This window comes from Dasypus novemcinctus, chromosome 8 (genome assembly GCF_030445035.2).
Source record: "Dasypus novemcinctus isolate mDasNov1 chromosome 8, mDasNov1.1.hap2, whole genome shotgun sequence".
Lineage (NCBI taxonomy): Eukaryota > Metazoa > Chordata > Mammalia > Cingulata > Dasypodidae > Dasypus > Dasypus novemcinctus.
The window spans coordinates 78,440,784-78,456,519 of NC_080680.1; the positions used below are offsets into that span (position 1 = coordinate 78,440,784).

The window sequence follows — 15,736 nt, forward strand, 5'->3', positions numbered from 1 at the left end:
GTATTCCTAGGATAATACCTTAAAATAAATTATCGTTCATAGTTTATATTCACATATTTCCAAACAGTCCTGTTTTTTATTGAATTATGTGACCCTTTTCTCATTCATCTTTGAACTGAGTTTATGAAAATAATCTAGGTATATTAAATAGAACAAAATGAGAATATCTCCTTATAAGAATGCCATCTGGTGATGAAAACCTGCATGTACAGGAATATACTTACTCAAATTAAATGGATGCTATGGTTTGTTTTTCTGACTTTTAAGACTTGTGGTCTTTATAGCCTTGCTATTACAACCAAACATTATTTTGGTGTGACATACCTAAATCCTCACTTGTCCATCAGTAAAGCCAAACCCCCCTTTATTATATTTCAAATCATTAAAATTTTACTAATCCACTGCCTCAGAAAAACATTAAGATTTCAGGGAAGCGGACTTGGCCCAATGGATAGAGCATCTGCCTATCACATGGGAGGTCCGCAGTTAAAACCTGGGGCCTCTTTGACCTGTGTGGAGTTGGCGCATACACAGTGCTGATGCATGCAAGGAGTGCCCTGCCATGCAGTGGTGTCCCCCGCGTAGGGAAGCCCCACGCACAAGGAGTGCGCCCCATAAGGAAAGCCGCCCAGCGCTAAGGAAAGTGCAGCTTGCCCAAGAATGGCACCGCACACATGGAGAGCTGACACAACAAGATGAAACAACAACAACAAAAAGAAATACAGATTCCTGGTACCACTGATAAGGATAGACGCGGTCACAGAAGAACACACACAAATGAACACAGAGAGCAGACAACTGGGGTGGGGAGGGGAGAGAAATTAATTAATTAAAGATTTTATATCATTCCAATCATCAATTCTCAGTATAAACATCCCATATGTAAATGGCTAGGTGATTAGGCTATAAATAATGGCCCAAGGGAATACCAACAAAGATGTTTGCTTAAATTCAAACTAGCTTTTTTTCTGTCAGTATGGATCTTAGCCCTAACGCTATAATATCAGAAAAGCTAAATTCCTGTTAATCAAAAATATCCTGGGAAGGAGATGTGCCTCAAGCAACTGGGCTCCCTTCTACCATATGGGAGGTCCCATGTTCGGTTTCTGGGGCCTCCTGGTAAAGGGAAACTGGCCCAAGCGGAGAGCTGATGCAACAAGATGACGCAAAAAAAAAAAAAAAAGCAGATATGGCTCAATTAGTTGAGCACCTGCTTCCCATATGGGAGGTCACAGTTTTGGTTCCCAGTGTCTCCTAAAATCAAACAAACAAAAAAACAAAAACAGGGAAGTATATCTGACTCAACTGACAGAGCGTCCGCCTACCATATGGGTTCAAACCCAGGGCCTCCTGACCCTTGTGGTGAGCTGGCCCACGCACAGTGCTGATGCACCCAAGGAGGGCTGTGCCACTCAGGGGTGTTCCCTGCATAGGAGAGTGCCCCCGCAAGGAGAGCCATCCCACACAAAACAAGTGCAGCCTGCCCAGGAGTGGCACCTCACACATGGAGAGCTGACACAACAAGCTGACACAACAATAAAAGACAAAGATTCCTGGTGCTGCTGACAAGAATGCAAGCAGACACAAAAGAACACACAGTGAATAGACACAGAGAGCAGACAACGGGGGAGGGGGGGAAGGGGAGAGAAATAAATAAATAGATAAAATTAAAAAATCTTTAAAAAACAAACAAGCAAACGACAAGCAAACAAACAGAAAAACCAACTCAGGGGACCTGATGTGACTCAGAGGTTGAGCACTGGCTTCCCACATATGAGGTCCCAGGTTTAATCCATGGCCCTGGTACATCAAAAAAAAAAAAAAACTTTAAAAATAAAAACTGGGATTTTACACAATAACAACTAAAGATAGGGGGTAATATTACTAAGATCCTCTCAAAAAACAGCTCAGAAAATACATACGAAGTTAACAGGATGTATGATTTAACAGACAAATCATATTAATCTTATATACAACTTCTGAAGATAGTAAATTCATAAAAGAAGGTAAAAATCATAAGTTATCAAAATAATCAGTAGCACCCTTAAAAACTGTTTACGACCAATGAATTGTGAAAATTACTAGGGCACGAAAACTAGACTACAAAAATCAACACCTTCAAGCAATATATTGTCATATGGGAAAATTCCATGTTCTCTTTTCTAAAAACAGAGCTATGTGTAGTAAATAGGAATGCTTCTGCAACAGACACCCAGCTGCCAGATCACAGGAATTCAGTTTACACATGTGTTCCATTCCCTCTATCATTCTCCAACCCCAAGAGTTCTACTACCCTGAAACAGGTTCCAAGAGAATTCTTAGAATAGAAACAGACAAGAGCAAGAGATTCTAAAAATAATCCAGTAGGAACTCAAACATACTTATATCAGGTTCTTGAACTTCAGGAAGCACCAGGTTATTACAATCTTTGCAATCCCAATTTTAAAAGCCCATATTTATCTTACCTTATTCAAAGCAAATTAAAAGATGTGGTAGATTTTTACATAAGTAAGAACTAGTGCCATAGTCAATCTCTTTAAAAACAAAAATCAGCAAAATGTCATATAAGGTATCCTAAAGTGCAAAAACAGCCTAAATTATTTGTAGTATAAGGAAAGTAAAGCAGTAGAATACACCTACTTGATTAAACTACAAAGACTTTCTCTAGAAGGGACTTCAAAAAACAAAATTTTATTAACTGCTATTTTTTCGAGGACTTTGAAGATAAGATACGTCAGTCAGGGGGGTGGGGGGCTGGGGCTGAATGGGACCTCACATATATATTTTTAATGTAATATTATTACAAAGTCAATAAAAAAAAATATAAAAAAAAAAAAGATACGTCAGTGAAATAACTGACTTTTCTGTGAGTTTAGAATAAACTGAGTTAATAGTTTTTCTATTAAAGCTTATATAAGCAAATACCACAATTTCATCATAAGAGGACCGTAACTTTAAGGCACACAAAAAACACTATTTAGTAAAACTTACCTAAAAAACCTATAATATCATAACCCTAAAAGAAAAACAAGGGCACATTTGACCATTCTAAAAAATTATACAAATCTGTCAATAACATACTGAGAACAAAGACGATTTCAAAAGACATTTTTAAAAAAGCATTTAAAAAATTTTTGAGAAGATCATTAAGTTTATTGCAGGCATATATTGCTTTCATTCTTTCAAATGAACTTCATTCACGAACTTCACACAATCTGGAATTCTATTTTGGACCAACGCAAAAGGACTTTAAGAGCATCACATGAAGTTGGACTCAGACATGACCTCTCTACACATGCCTCTTCTGTCACTTATACTGAACCTGTGGTTGCCACTGAGGTTGGTACTCAGGAGACTTGAATCTCTGGACTGTCCATGTGTCAGCTGGGCCCTGAACCTCAGCAGAGTTTGAGGCTCTCCAGTTCGTTGGACTTACCCAGGTCAGCTAACAGGGAGATGAGGATCAACCACCACACCAGGGAACCAACAGAGTCTACAGCTGCAAGCAGGAGAATTGCATCCATCAGCCATGTGGGATCTAAGCCTCCTCTTGATTTAGAGGTGGAGAGGACATCGCCATCCCAGGGTCCACAGGATGGAGGAATAAAATATGGATTAGAGTGGACTTACTGGTATTCTACTGTGGAACCATTGTGACTCTAGCAATGGAAGAAATTTTATCATTTATGTGGAGAAAGTGGCCACGGTATTTGCTGAGGGCAGGGAGAGGGAAGAAGAGGTATGATGGGGGACATTTTTGGGACTTGGAGTTGTCCTGAATGATAACTGCAGGGACAGATGTAGGACATTATATATCCTGCCAAAACCCACTGAAAGGACTATGACAGTGTAAACTACAATGTAAACTATAATCCATGTGGTGTAGCAGTGCTCCAAAATGTATTCATCAAATGCAATCAATATGCCACAATGATGAAAGAGGTTGTTGATGTGGGAGGAGTGGGGGGGAAGTGAGGTGAGGAGTGAGATTATGGGAACCTCTTATATATATATGTAACATTGTGTGTGATCTATGTGTCTTTAAAAAAAAAAAAAGACAATAAAAAAATTTGCTAAAAAAAAAAAGATAGCATCACAGAATGTTCCAGATTGTAAGATATCTCTTAAGAGCAAGATGTTCACATATTTATGCAGAGTATCTCATTCATTGTATCAAATAAATTTATATTCCAAGAAGAGCAAAATGAATGTTTTTCAAACAGAATATAATCCAGACAACATGAATAATTATTTACTGGCTAAGGGCTCAACTACTAAAAATAAAGGGTATTATTTATGTTCCCCAAGCAAGTCTCTATCAAAAATGCCCAAAGAGATGCTGTTCAGTTATAAGGTCAGTATTGCAAGAATTATCTTACATAGATTGGCAAGGGTGAATCCAGTTAGTGTATATGAAGGATATATACTATGATCCTTCATATATGATCCTTCATATACACTAACTCATTCCCAAAAGCCTAAAACCAATAAATGATCAGAATAATAACAGCATTCAAATACATATTGATTACAATGTACCAGACACTGCTCTAAATTCTTAATCCAGAGTATTAAATCATTAACTTTCCCCATAACACGCAGAGGACCATACTAATATTACTCCACTTTACAGACAGGAAACAAAGACACAGAGATTCAGAGATAATAACTGGTGAAGCAGTGATTCTAACCCTGGCCATCTGGCTCCACAGTCTGTGCTCTTAACCACTATGCTATGTTCCAAGACTACCTGTTCAATTACAGATATGCAACAGTTCCCGGTTAGGCTTCCTCTTCTATGTGGCTTCTATAACAGCTGTTGGTATTACCTGCATAGCTCATACCTGGTAATAAAAATCTTGGGGGGGTGGGGGACTGTTGTGCAAAATTTCACCCAGCTTCCTGCCTTTCAGATACCCTTAGATGCTCCCTTTGACTACACTGCAACTTTTTTGTTTCCAATTCTGTTTCATCATTTTGGTTTAACTTGCAATATTTGTGTTCTTGCTTTTCTCTATTATTAAGAAAATCTCCAGGGGAAGAGGATTTGGCTCAATGGATAGGGCATCTGCCTACCACATGGGAGGTCTGCAGTTCAAACCCCGGGCCTCCTTGACCCATGTGGAGCTGGCTCATGTGCAGTGCTGATGCGCGCAAGGAGTGCCATGCCACACAGGGGTGTCCCCCGGGTAGGGGAGCCCCACACGCAAAGTGCGCCCCATAAGGAGAACCGCCCAGCGCAAAAGAAAGTGCAGCCTGCCCAAGAATGGCGCTGCACACGTGGAGAGCTGACATAGCAAGATGACGCAACAAAAAGAAACACAATTTCCTGGTGCCGCTGATAAGGATAGACGCCGTCACAGGAGAACACACAGCAAATGGACACAGAGAGCAGACAACTGGGGGGAGGTGGGGGAGAATAAATAAATAAATAAATCTTTAGAAGAAAATCTTCACTTCTCAAATCTCTTTGTGATTGACTGAGGTGACAAGTTGGGGGTTGTCTGTTTTTTGTTACTGTAATAATGAAAATGCTCTAGTAATGACTGAGTTGATGAATGCACAACTATGTGATTATACCAAATACCACTGGCTATATACTTTCAATGGACTGTATGCTTTATTAATATGTATCAATAAAATTGATTTTTTAAAAAAAAGAAAAGAAAATCTCTATCATTCTCAACCTTTTTCAAGAGGCATTTCATTTATTCATTTCTGCTGAGGAGAAAATTGGTTTGGATTAATAAGTATCTTAACTGACCTGAGAGGTCCAGAGCAGCTACCAGTAATAAGTCTATAACCCCAACCCAGGAAAGAGTAAAGCAGCTAGGGTGCCAAGGAACTGTACCATGAGACCCAACTCCAAGAACTTCAAATGCTTATGCGCTGCATGCCAGGAGCTGACAAAGCAGATACTTTTATTATCCACAGCTGCAGAGGGTCAGACCTCAAGCAGCTGGCATACAAGGTTGAATTCCCCTACACCCAAGCTTGACTGGCAGGGGAGCCACAAGCTCTCTGCTGTTCAGTGCACATAATCTGCCCATGGAAATGATGACTTCTGGAGAACTCCTGAACATGAGACATCAAAAATTATTTTGGAGCCCTGCCCCAGTCAAGATGGTGGAGTGACAAGCTTCAGGGCTCCATCCCCTTACAAGAGCTTTGAACAACCAGCAAGAACTGGCAGAAACATCTTTCTAAAAGTTCTAGAAACAGTTAAAGGGTTGCAGTAACAGGGCAAGTGATGAATTAAGAAAAACACTACCTAAAAGTAGTAGGATATTGTGGCAGACACCCTGACTGGTCCCACCCCCACGCTCCCAGTTACTAAGAGAGGAGAGTAAGCCTCGTGCACAAAATGGGAGCATGTATGTCTGCACCAACCTGTCTGACTATGGCCCAAAGACTTGCCAGCCCAGAACTTGCCCTGTGTATAGAAGTTGGTTTCCAGAGCTCTCCTACAGAACAGAGCAGAGCAATAAGTCATACTGCCTGGGGGAAGAAACTGCTGCCTATAGGACATATAGCACAGTGCTGGGGAGGTGGGGGGTTGGGGGAAGCAAGAAACCATGAAGAACTGTTTCTTAGGAAAGAGGAGACATCTGTATCCCTCTAATTAGGGAAATTCCTAGAGCTACATGCCGTATGCCCCAGAGGAAAGGCTGCAGACATGCTTAGAAAGGATCAGGGAGACCCCAACACTTCGGCCACAAACTAGTCTCCAAATTCACTGTATGACTAAACCCTAAAGGAGATACACAGGTCAAAGACTGAAAGGTGTTTCTTTTTACCTTCTTCCCCTCCCTCCTTTTTTTTTGTTAGCTTCTGGGAATGAAGGAAAGCACTATCATAAATACTTGCTAGATATAAGCTTAAGGAACAGGTACCTCAGAGTCTAAATTCCAGTGTTAACACACTAAAATATCAAAATGTCCATGTTTCAACAAAAGATTACAAAACATACAAAGAAACAGAAAGTGATCAATAAAGGAGAACATTAAAGCACTAGAAATCATTAATGAGGAAGATCAGACCTGAGACATTCTAGACAAAGACTTAAAAAATACGGTACTAAATATTCTCAAAGAGCTAAAGGAAAAACAAAGCAAAAAATGAGAAGAAATCAGAACAATAAATAGAGAATATCAATAGAGAGGTGGAAATTATGAAAAGGCACCAAAACAAAGCTGAAGACCACAGTAATCAAAATTAATTCCCTACAGGAGTTCAATAGCAGATTGGCCCTGGCAGAAAAAAGAATCAGTGAACTTGAAGGTAAGACAACTGAAATCATCCAGTCTGAGAAGCAGAAAGAAAAAGAAAAATGAACAGAATCTGAGGAATATGTGAGATACCTTTAAGCTTACCAATATACACATTGTGGGGGTCCCAGAAGGAAGAGAGAGAAACAGGCAGAGAGGATATTCAAAGACATAATGGCTGACAACTTCTCCCAAATTTAACAAAATACATGATGCTCAACAAACTTCAAACAGGATAAACCCAAATAAACACACACCACACCTGTCATAATCGAACATGTTATAATCAAACTGTTGAATGCCAAAGATAAAGAAAATTCTAAAATTTGCATGACAGAAGCAACATGTCACAAACAAGGAAGTCTGAGATTAATTAGTGACATAGATGTGGCTTAGGCAGTTAGGGGCCCGCCTCCCACATGGGAGGTCCAGGGTTTGGTTCCCAGTGCCTCCTAAAGAAGACAAACAACAAGCAGATAGTGAGGAAAAACAAGCAGACAAGGAAAATCAACAAGCAGACCACAAGCATGGCAGTTTGATATTATTTGTGAATTCCAAAAAAGATATTTATGTTTGTAAACTGGCATGTTCCTCTGAGCATGATACCCTTTGACTGCATTAGATTCAGATGAGATGTCTTTCATTAAATTATGTTAGATTAGGGCTTTAATTCGACCACGTCATTAGGGCATTCAGGGTTGAGTCCACCCCCTTGCTGGGTTGATAAAAAAAAGACTGTCACACAGAAATAGATACACAGAGGATCCTGTGGCCCCATGAAGAGAGATGAATCTGATCATTTACAGCTGATCTTGTAAAGAGAACAGAGTAGCTGAGCCCAGAAAGAAATGAGCCCCAGAGGAAAAGAGATGAGCCCTATGCTAGTCTACAGCTGAGATTAGATGAAGCTGGGACCACGGAGCCTTAAGAGGAAAGAGGAAGGATGAACCTTCACAGATATCGCCCGCCATCTTGCTTCAACACATGGCAACAGACTTTGGGTGATGAAGTACTTCTTGTGGTTCCTTGAGTTGGACTCTTTAGGGCCTTGTAACTGTAAGCCTCTACCCCAATAAATACCCTTTATAAAAGCCAAAAGAGTTCTGGTACTTTGCATTAGCACCCCTTTGGCTGACTAATACAACAAGGAAAAACAAGTAGCAGAGAAGGAAAAAAAATGAGCAAACAATGAGAAAGAAAAAATGACAGTGAGCAAAGATGGAAAGCAGGAAAGCAAACAAAAACAAAAAAATAACTAGCAGGGAAAAGACTTGGCTCAAGCAGTTAGGTGCCCACCTCCCACATGGGAAGTCATGGGTGCAGTTCCTGGTGCCTCCTGTTTTTTTTTTTTTTTTTAAGATTTATTTATTTATTTCTCTCCCCTCCCCCTCCCTTCCCCCCCTTCCCCCCCACCCTGGTTGTCTCTTCTCTGTGTATATTTGCTGCGTCTTCTTTGTCCGCTTCTGTTGTCAGCGGCATGGGAATCTGTGTTTCTTTTTGCTGTGTCATCTTGTGTCATTTCTCCACGTGGGCAGTGCCATTCTTAGGCAGGCTGCACTTTCTTTGGCGCTGGGTGGCTCTCCTTACGGGGCACACTCCTTGTGCGTGGGGCTCCCCTACGCGGGGACACCCCTGCGTGGCAGGGAACTCCTTGCGCGCATCAGCACTGCGCATGCGCCAGCTGCACACAAGCCAAGGAGGCCCGGGGTTTGAACCGCAGACCTCCTATGTGGTAGGCGGACGCCCTAAACACTGGGCCAAGTCCGCCACCTGGTGCCTCCTATTGAGATAAGGCAGTAGGAAGATATATTTAAAGTGCTGAAAGCAAAAAGCTGCCAAGCAAGAATTCTAGATTAAGCAGAACTGTCAAAAATGTAGGGAGAATTAAGACATTCCCAGACAAACAAAAGCTGAGTCACCACTAGACCGGCCCAACAAGAAATGCTAAAGGGAGTTCTGCAGTTTGAAAGGGAAAGACACTAGACAACTAACTGAAGCCACTTGAAAAAATAAAGATCTCTGGTAAAGAAATGACATGAGTAAATATAAATACCGCTACTATTATATTTTTGGCTTGTAACTCCACTTTTTACTTCCAACAGGATCTAAAAGGCAAATGCATAAAATGTAATGAAAAATAAAATCAGTGATTTTAGACTCAATATATAAATATGTAATTTGTGACAAGAACTACATAAAGGTGGAAGGATGGAAGGGTATAGGAACATAGTGTGTTAACTATTGAAGTTGTTAAGTTTTAGCATCAAAGCAAATGAAGAATGTTATAGATTTAGGATGTTAAATTTAAGCTCCTTAACAGACACAAGAAAATAGAGTATGCAAACTTCGGGAGACAGGAAGTAGAATATAGGTTATGAGGAGTGAGTGGCAGGGGAGTTAATACACAATGAGGGTAGGTTTTCTGTTTGGGGTGAAGGGAAAGTGATAGTAATGGATTGTAGTGAGTGTACTACAACACTGTGAATGTAATTAATACCACTAACCGGTATGTTTGGGAGAGGTTGGGTTGGGAAAATTTATGTTGTATATATATCTCAATTAAAAAAAGAAAAAACTAAAGAGATAATAACAATTAAATGCAATACAGGGAAGAGGATGTGGCTCAGGTGACTGGGCTCCAGCCTACCACCTGGGAGGTCACTGGTTCACATCCCAGTACCTCCTAAAGAAGACAGCAAGCTGGCGCAATGGACAGGCATGGCAAGGTGACACAACAAGAGACGCAAGAATAAAAAACATAATGAGAGATACAACAAAGCAGGGAGCAGAGGTTCAGTGCTTCCTAAAGAAGACAGCAAGCTGACACAACAAGAGACACAGGGAGGGAAAACAATGACAGACATAACAAAACAGGGAACAGAGGTAGCTCAAGTGATTAAACACCTCCCTCCTACATCAGAGGTCCTGGGTTCAGCTCCTGGTGCCTCCTAAATAAACAAGGAAGACAGACACAGCAAGTGCAAACAATAAGGGGGTGGGGAGAAATAAATAAAATAAATCTTTGAAAAACTAAACTAAAATAAATGCAATATAAAACAAAGAACATTATTGGTACATAAGGAAAAAATGAATATAGAATGTAAGCTTTATATCAACATTAAATTTCTTGAACTTGGTAACTGCATTAGATTACATAACTGAATAACCTTGTTTCTAGAAAATGTACATGGAAGTATTATGTTTTCAGAAAGTATGATATGGAGGAAGCAGATATGGCTCAAGCAAATGAGCTCCTGACTACCACATGGGAGGTCTGTGGTTCAGTTCCCGGTGCCTCCTAAAGAAGACAGCAAGGTGGCGCAACGGGCTGGCATGGAAAGCTGACACAAGATGATGCAACAAGAGATACAAGAAGAAAAACATGATGCGAGACAACAAAGCAGGGAGCAGAAGTTCCTGGTGCCTCCTAGAGAAGACGGGCAAGACAGTGAGCTGACATGGTGAGCAGGAAGAGCAAGCTGATCCAACAAGCTGACACAAAAGATGACAAAACAAGAGACACCGGAGGTAGAACATAATGAGAAACACAACAAAGCATGGAAGAGAGGTGGCTTAAGCAATTAGGTGACTCCCTCCCACATAGGAGGTTCTAGGTTGAGTTCCCAGTGCCTCCTAAAGAAACAAAGAGGATAAATAGACATAGCAAGTGCAAACAATGAGGGGGTGGGAGAAATAAAAAAATAAATCTTAAAAAAAAAAAAGTATGATACGGGGAAATGAACGTAGTTCAAATGGTTGGGGGCCTGCTTCCCACATACAAGGTCCCATGTTCAATCCTCAGTACCCTCTAAAAACAAACAACGAAAAAAAGCAACTCTCATTGGGGAGCAGATGTAGCTCAGTGATTGAGCACCTGCTTCCCACATGAGGTCCTGGGTTCAATACCCAGTATCACTTTTAAAAAAAATAGGATGTGTGCAACCTGCTCCTACTCTCAAATGTTCAGAAAACAGGGAGGGAAGGAGGAAGCAGAAAGATACAGCCAAGGTGGCAAAATGTTAAAATTGGGGTATCTGGGTATCTAGGAAGTAGAGTATGTCAGAGTTCTCAGTATGGCATTTGTATTACTTTTGCAACTGTCCTGTAAGTCTTAAATTATTTCAGAATAAAAAGGTTTTAAAAAACATTTGGAATATATTTGCAGAAACAGAAAGTACATTAGAGGTTACCAGGGGATAGGGTGATGAAAAGAAGGAGTTTTTCCTTGGTGGGTACAGTGTTTGTAAATAAAAATTAATTTTTAAAAAATGTTAGAGCAAAAATTCAGATTTAAAACAAACACAAGAAAGCAAGCAACCCAGGGGACAGTGTTGAAAACTGTAGCCATCTTAACTAATAATATTAAATAGTAGTAATAACAATACCCTTTCAGGTTACCTAAGGTCAGGGAGGAAAACATATTTACATTTGTGAGTGCTCGCATTTTGTTGGTTATCGATAACTTAGTATATTCATGAACTGCCTCTAGCTGCTTCCATGCACTGGTGCCAACTGCCATCCATGATTAATTTCACAGTTCTGAACTCTGTCTTCTACCCACAGTACTCCCTAGCTCAACAACTACCTTATGATTCTTTGCCCTCCAATCCCTTGAAAATTCCCTGATTACTCTGCCCATCTTCACTTCTACTTCTAATAGCCCTCTCTCAAAAATTAAAAATTAAAAAATAAAAAGTATATTTATACAGGATTTCACAAGACCTATCAACTTACAAGAATAACAGGTAAATTGGTATTTTCATTAGAGGGCTATTCCTACATAGACAAGGTATGGCAAAGGATCTGTTTTTAAAAAAAGACTGAAATCTGATCTAAATGGAATTTCTATAAATTATCCACTCCCAGAACGTAGTACAAATGACTTCCTCATATAATTCTAGTAATTAAAATTATTTTAAAGAACACATATTCCAGTTTTTTTTTTCTTACTCTACTTTTATTTGATTCTGTTACCTTCCTATGTATGACTCATAGGACTTGTTTCCCCCGAATTTTGTATAAAGCCACGACAATCAACTGAGGAAAAATCAGCAATAAGTGATGTCTCATTCAAAGAGTTGAAGGCTTTAAAAGGAAAAGTGATTTCAGCATTTAGAGAGAAAATTTCCATCTCTACTTCAGACACACAGCGTTTCCTGGGGAGCTCATCAAAGACCTTCATAGGAGTCCCTGGCTTGTAGCCTACCCTACAGAATTTGGACTTGTACATCCCCCATCACGTGAGACAATTTTATAAAATCTCATTCTATTTACAGATACTTTCTGTCAGTTCTTTTTCCCTAGAGAACCCTAATACAGTCAGTATACTCATTAGCTAAATGTGCCATTCTATCCATGTCCAAATGGTAATAATGACAATTATCTCCAGATACTGGGATTTCTCATTATCAAATGGAGTTTAAAGACTCTCAAACAGTGAATCATCACCCTGATTGCACAGCACAATCATTTGGGGAAATTCCAAAATGAGGCCAGGTCCTATAAAAATTAGAATTGCACAGAACAGGACCCACCATCAATATAGTTTTTAAAAGCTCTCCAGGCAATTCTTCAAAAAGTTAAAAACAGACTTAGCATCTCACCAAGTAACTCCACTCCTAGGTATATACCCAAGAAGAACTGAAAATGTGTCTACACATAATTGTATACATGTTCACACAGCATTGTACACAAATACTCATAGCAGCAATATTCAAAAAGCCAAAAGGTAGAAACAACCCAAGTGCCTATCAAATGATGAATGAATAAACACAATGAGGCGGCGGACTTGGCCCAGTGGTTAGGGTGTCCTACCACATGGGAGGTCCGTGGCTCAAACACCGGGCCTCCTTGACCCATGTGGAGCGGGCCCATGCACAGTGCTGATGCGCGCAAGGAGTGCCGTGCCACGCAGGGGTGTCCCCCAAGTAGAGGAGCCCCATGTGCAAGGAATGCGCCCCGTAAGGAGAGCCGCCCAGCGCGAAACAAAGTGCAGCCTGCCCAGGAATGGCGCCGCCCACACAAAGAGCTGACCCAACAGGATGATGCAACAAAAAGAAACCCAGATTCCCAAGCCGCTTAGCAGACAAAGAAGACTCAGCAAAATAGAGAACAGACAACCGGGGTGGGGGGAGAAGGGGAGAGAAATAAATAATCTTTAAAAAAAAAAAAAAGAATAAACACAATGAATTACATACCCATAAAAAGGAAATGGTAATACATGCTATAACACGGAAGAACATTGTAAAGATTATGCTAAATGAAAGAAGCCAAATAAAAGAACACATATTGTTTGATTCCATTTATATGAAACATCCTGAACAGGCAAATCCAAAGAAAGTGGTTGCCAGGCTGGGAAAAAGGGAAGAAGAGAGTGTGACTGCTACTGGGTATGGGTTTTTTTTTGGGGGGGTGATCAAAATGTTCTGGAATTAAATACTGGTGTTGGCTGCTACAAAACCTTGTGAATATTCCATAAACCACTGAATTATAAATACATCAAAAGGGCGAATTTTATGGTATATGAAATATAGCTTTTTTTTTTTTTAAAGAAGGTACCAGGAATTGAACCCAGGACCTCATCCATGGGAAGCAGGGCTCAACCACTGAGCTACATCTGCTCCCCTAGCTCAATTTTTTTTTTTTTAAAGAAAGTTTTCCAGATTTCTAATGTGCAACCAGGATGTCAAACCACTACTTTAAAACAGTTATGCTCTAAATGTGGTATGTTTGTGTTTGTAGAAAGTCAAATTTTCAGGGCCCACCCCAAGCCCACAAAGTTGGAAATTCTGTTTAAACAAGACAAGATGCACACAAAAGTTTGAGAACCACTGCTCTCAAAGAAGCCTCCATGAAAAAGTTCGTACATAAAACTGATATGAGGATCAAATTAAAATATGGGAAAGTTGTAAAAGCATAATTTCACTTTTATTACTTTACCTTAATAAGTTCACTTTTATTATTTTACCTTAATAAAAGTTATATGGCCATCACACAAAGTTTCAAAAAATATAGAAAAGTTGACGAAAACAAAACCACCTATAGTTCCACCACAGCAAAAACAACTACTTTTATAGCTTAGTGCATATCCTTCCAATGCTTTTTTAAAATTTTTGTTCCTTTTTTTTTTTAAATAAAGATTTATTTATTTATTTAATTCCCAGGCCCCCCCTCCCCAGTTGTCTGTTCTGCACTTTCTTTCCTGCTGGGCGCCTCTCCTTACAGGTGCACTCCTTGCGCATGGGGCTCCCCTACGCGGGGGACACCTGTGCATGGCACAGAACTCCTTGCGCACATCAGCACTGCGCGTGGGCCAGCTCCACACAGGTCAAGGAGGCCTGGGGTTTGAACCGCGGACCTCCCATGTGGTAGACGGACGCCCTAACCACTGGGCCAAGTCCATTTTCCCTTTGTTCCTTTTTTTCCCCAGTGCTTTCTATTTGTTTTGCATCACTGCAATCCACAAGACATGGTTGTGCCATTCTAATCACTGAACATTCACATATAAACTATTATATAAAAGCACGATAGCATTATAATTACGGCACCTCAAATCCTGAATAGGGTTATTATGGAATTACAAAAGCAAGCTCTTTTGGGCCAACCGTGTTATATACGGTTAAATGTACTCCATACTTCTCCTGACTGCCAAATACAATGCAATGAACATGATTTTACTTCATCTGATTCTACATTTTATTCTAACCATGTGACAGGGTATGTGGGAAATTTGTCTGAATCTATTCTAATCCCAGAACATTACTAGGAACTTGCTTTCCTAATTCATATTTTCTTTCTTTCTTATTCTTGGCTTCTTTCTCAAAAGTAGGAGCTTTCATGTTTCTGCTTGACTCCTGAGTAGCTATTTTCCAAAAAGTAAACAAAGCAATCATTTACATTGTATTCTTGTTATTTATTTAAAGCCCATCTTCAGTTTTTAATCACTAAATCCTTTTGTTTTTCTTTTTGGCTTTTCCTCTCCAATATTTTTACAGAGTAAGCCTAAAAACATTTCCTGATTTTGAGCAGGTTGCAGAATGACTTCTACGCAAGTTTGAGTGATTAAGAAACAACCTTGCCCATCTCCAGGCATCCACTGAAGGAAGCATGCTTTGCATCAGGCACACACCAAAAAAAAAAGGAAAAGGAAAGAAAAAAAAAGACCTATTTCCTAGATATGATTAACAAAAAGTTGTAATAATTTGCCCACCTCCTCAAATTCTACCCCCACCTCAGACTGTCTTATCCCTAACCCCCATGTCAAAAATGGCTCTTCCCCAACCATGCTCAGCTGCACAGGTTCCCCGTCTACCTTCCCTGGAAAGAACTGAAATAAGTTCACAAAGAATCATTGGAGTAGGACAGATCTAATGTCAACAACAATAGCCTTATTCTGAAATAAAGACTCAGACATATTTTTATAAATTTTTGTCTACATATCCTTACTCCCACTCTATCCCCACCCTCTC

General features: G+C 40.0%; 1 protein-coding gene across 6 annotated transcripts in view; it reads right to left on the reverse strand.

Moving 5' to 3' along the window:
• UBAP2 (ubiquitin associated protein 2) overlaps positions 1–15,736 on the reverse strand; it is a 151,862-nt gene that overhangs the window by 120,114 nt on the left and 16,012 nt on the right. The window lies entirely within an intron of this gene.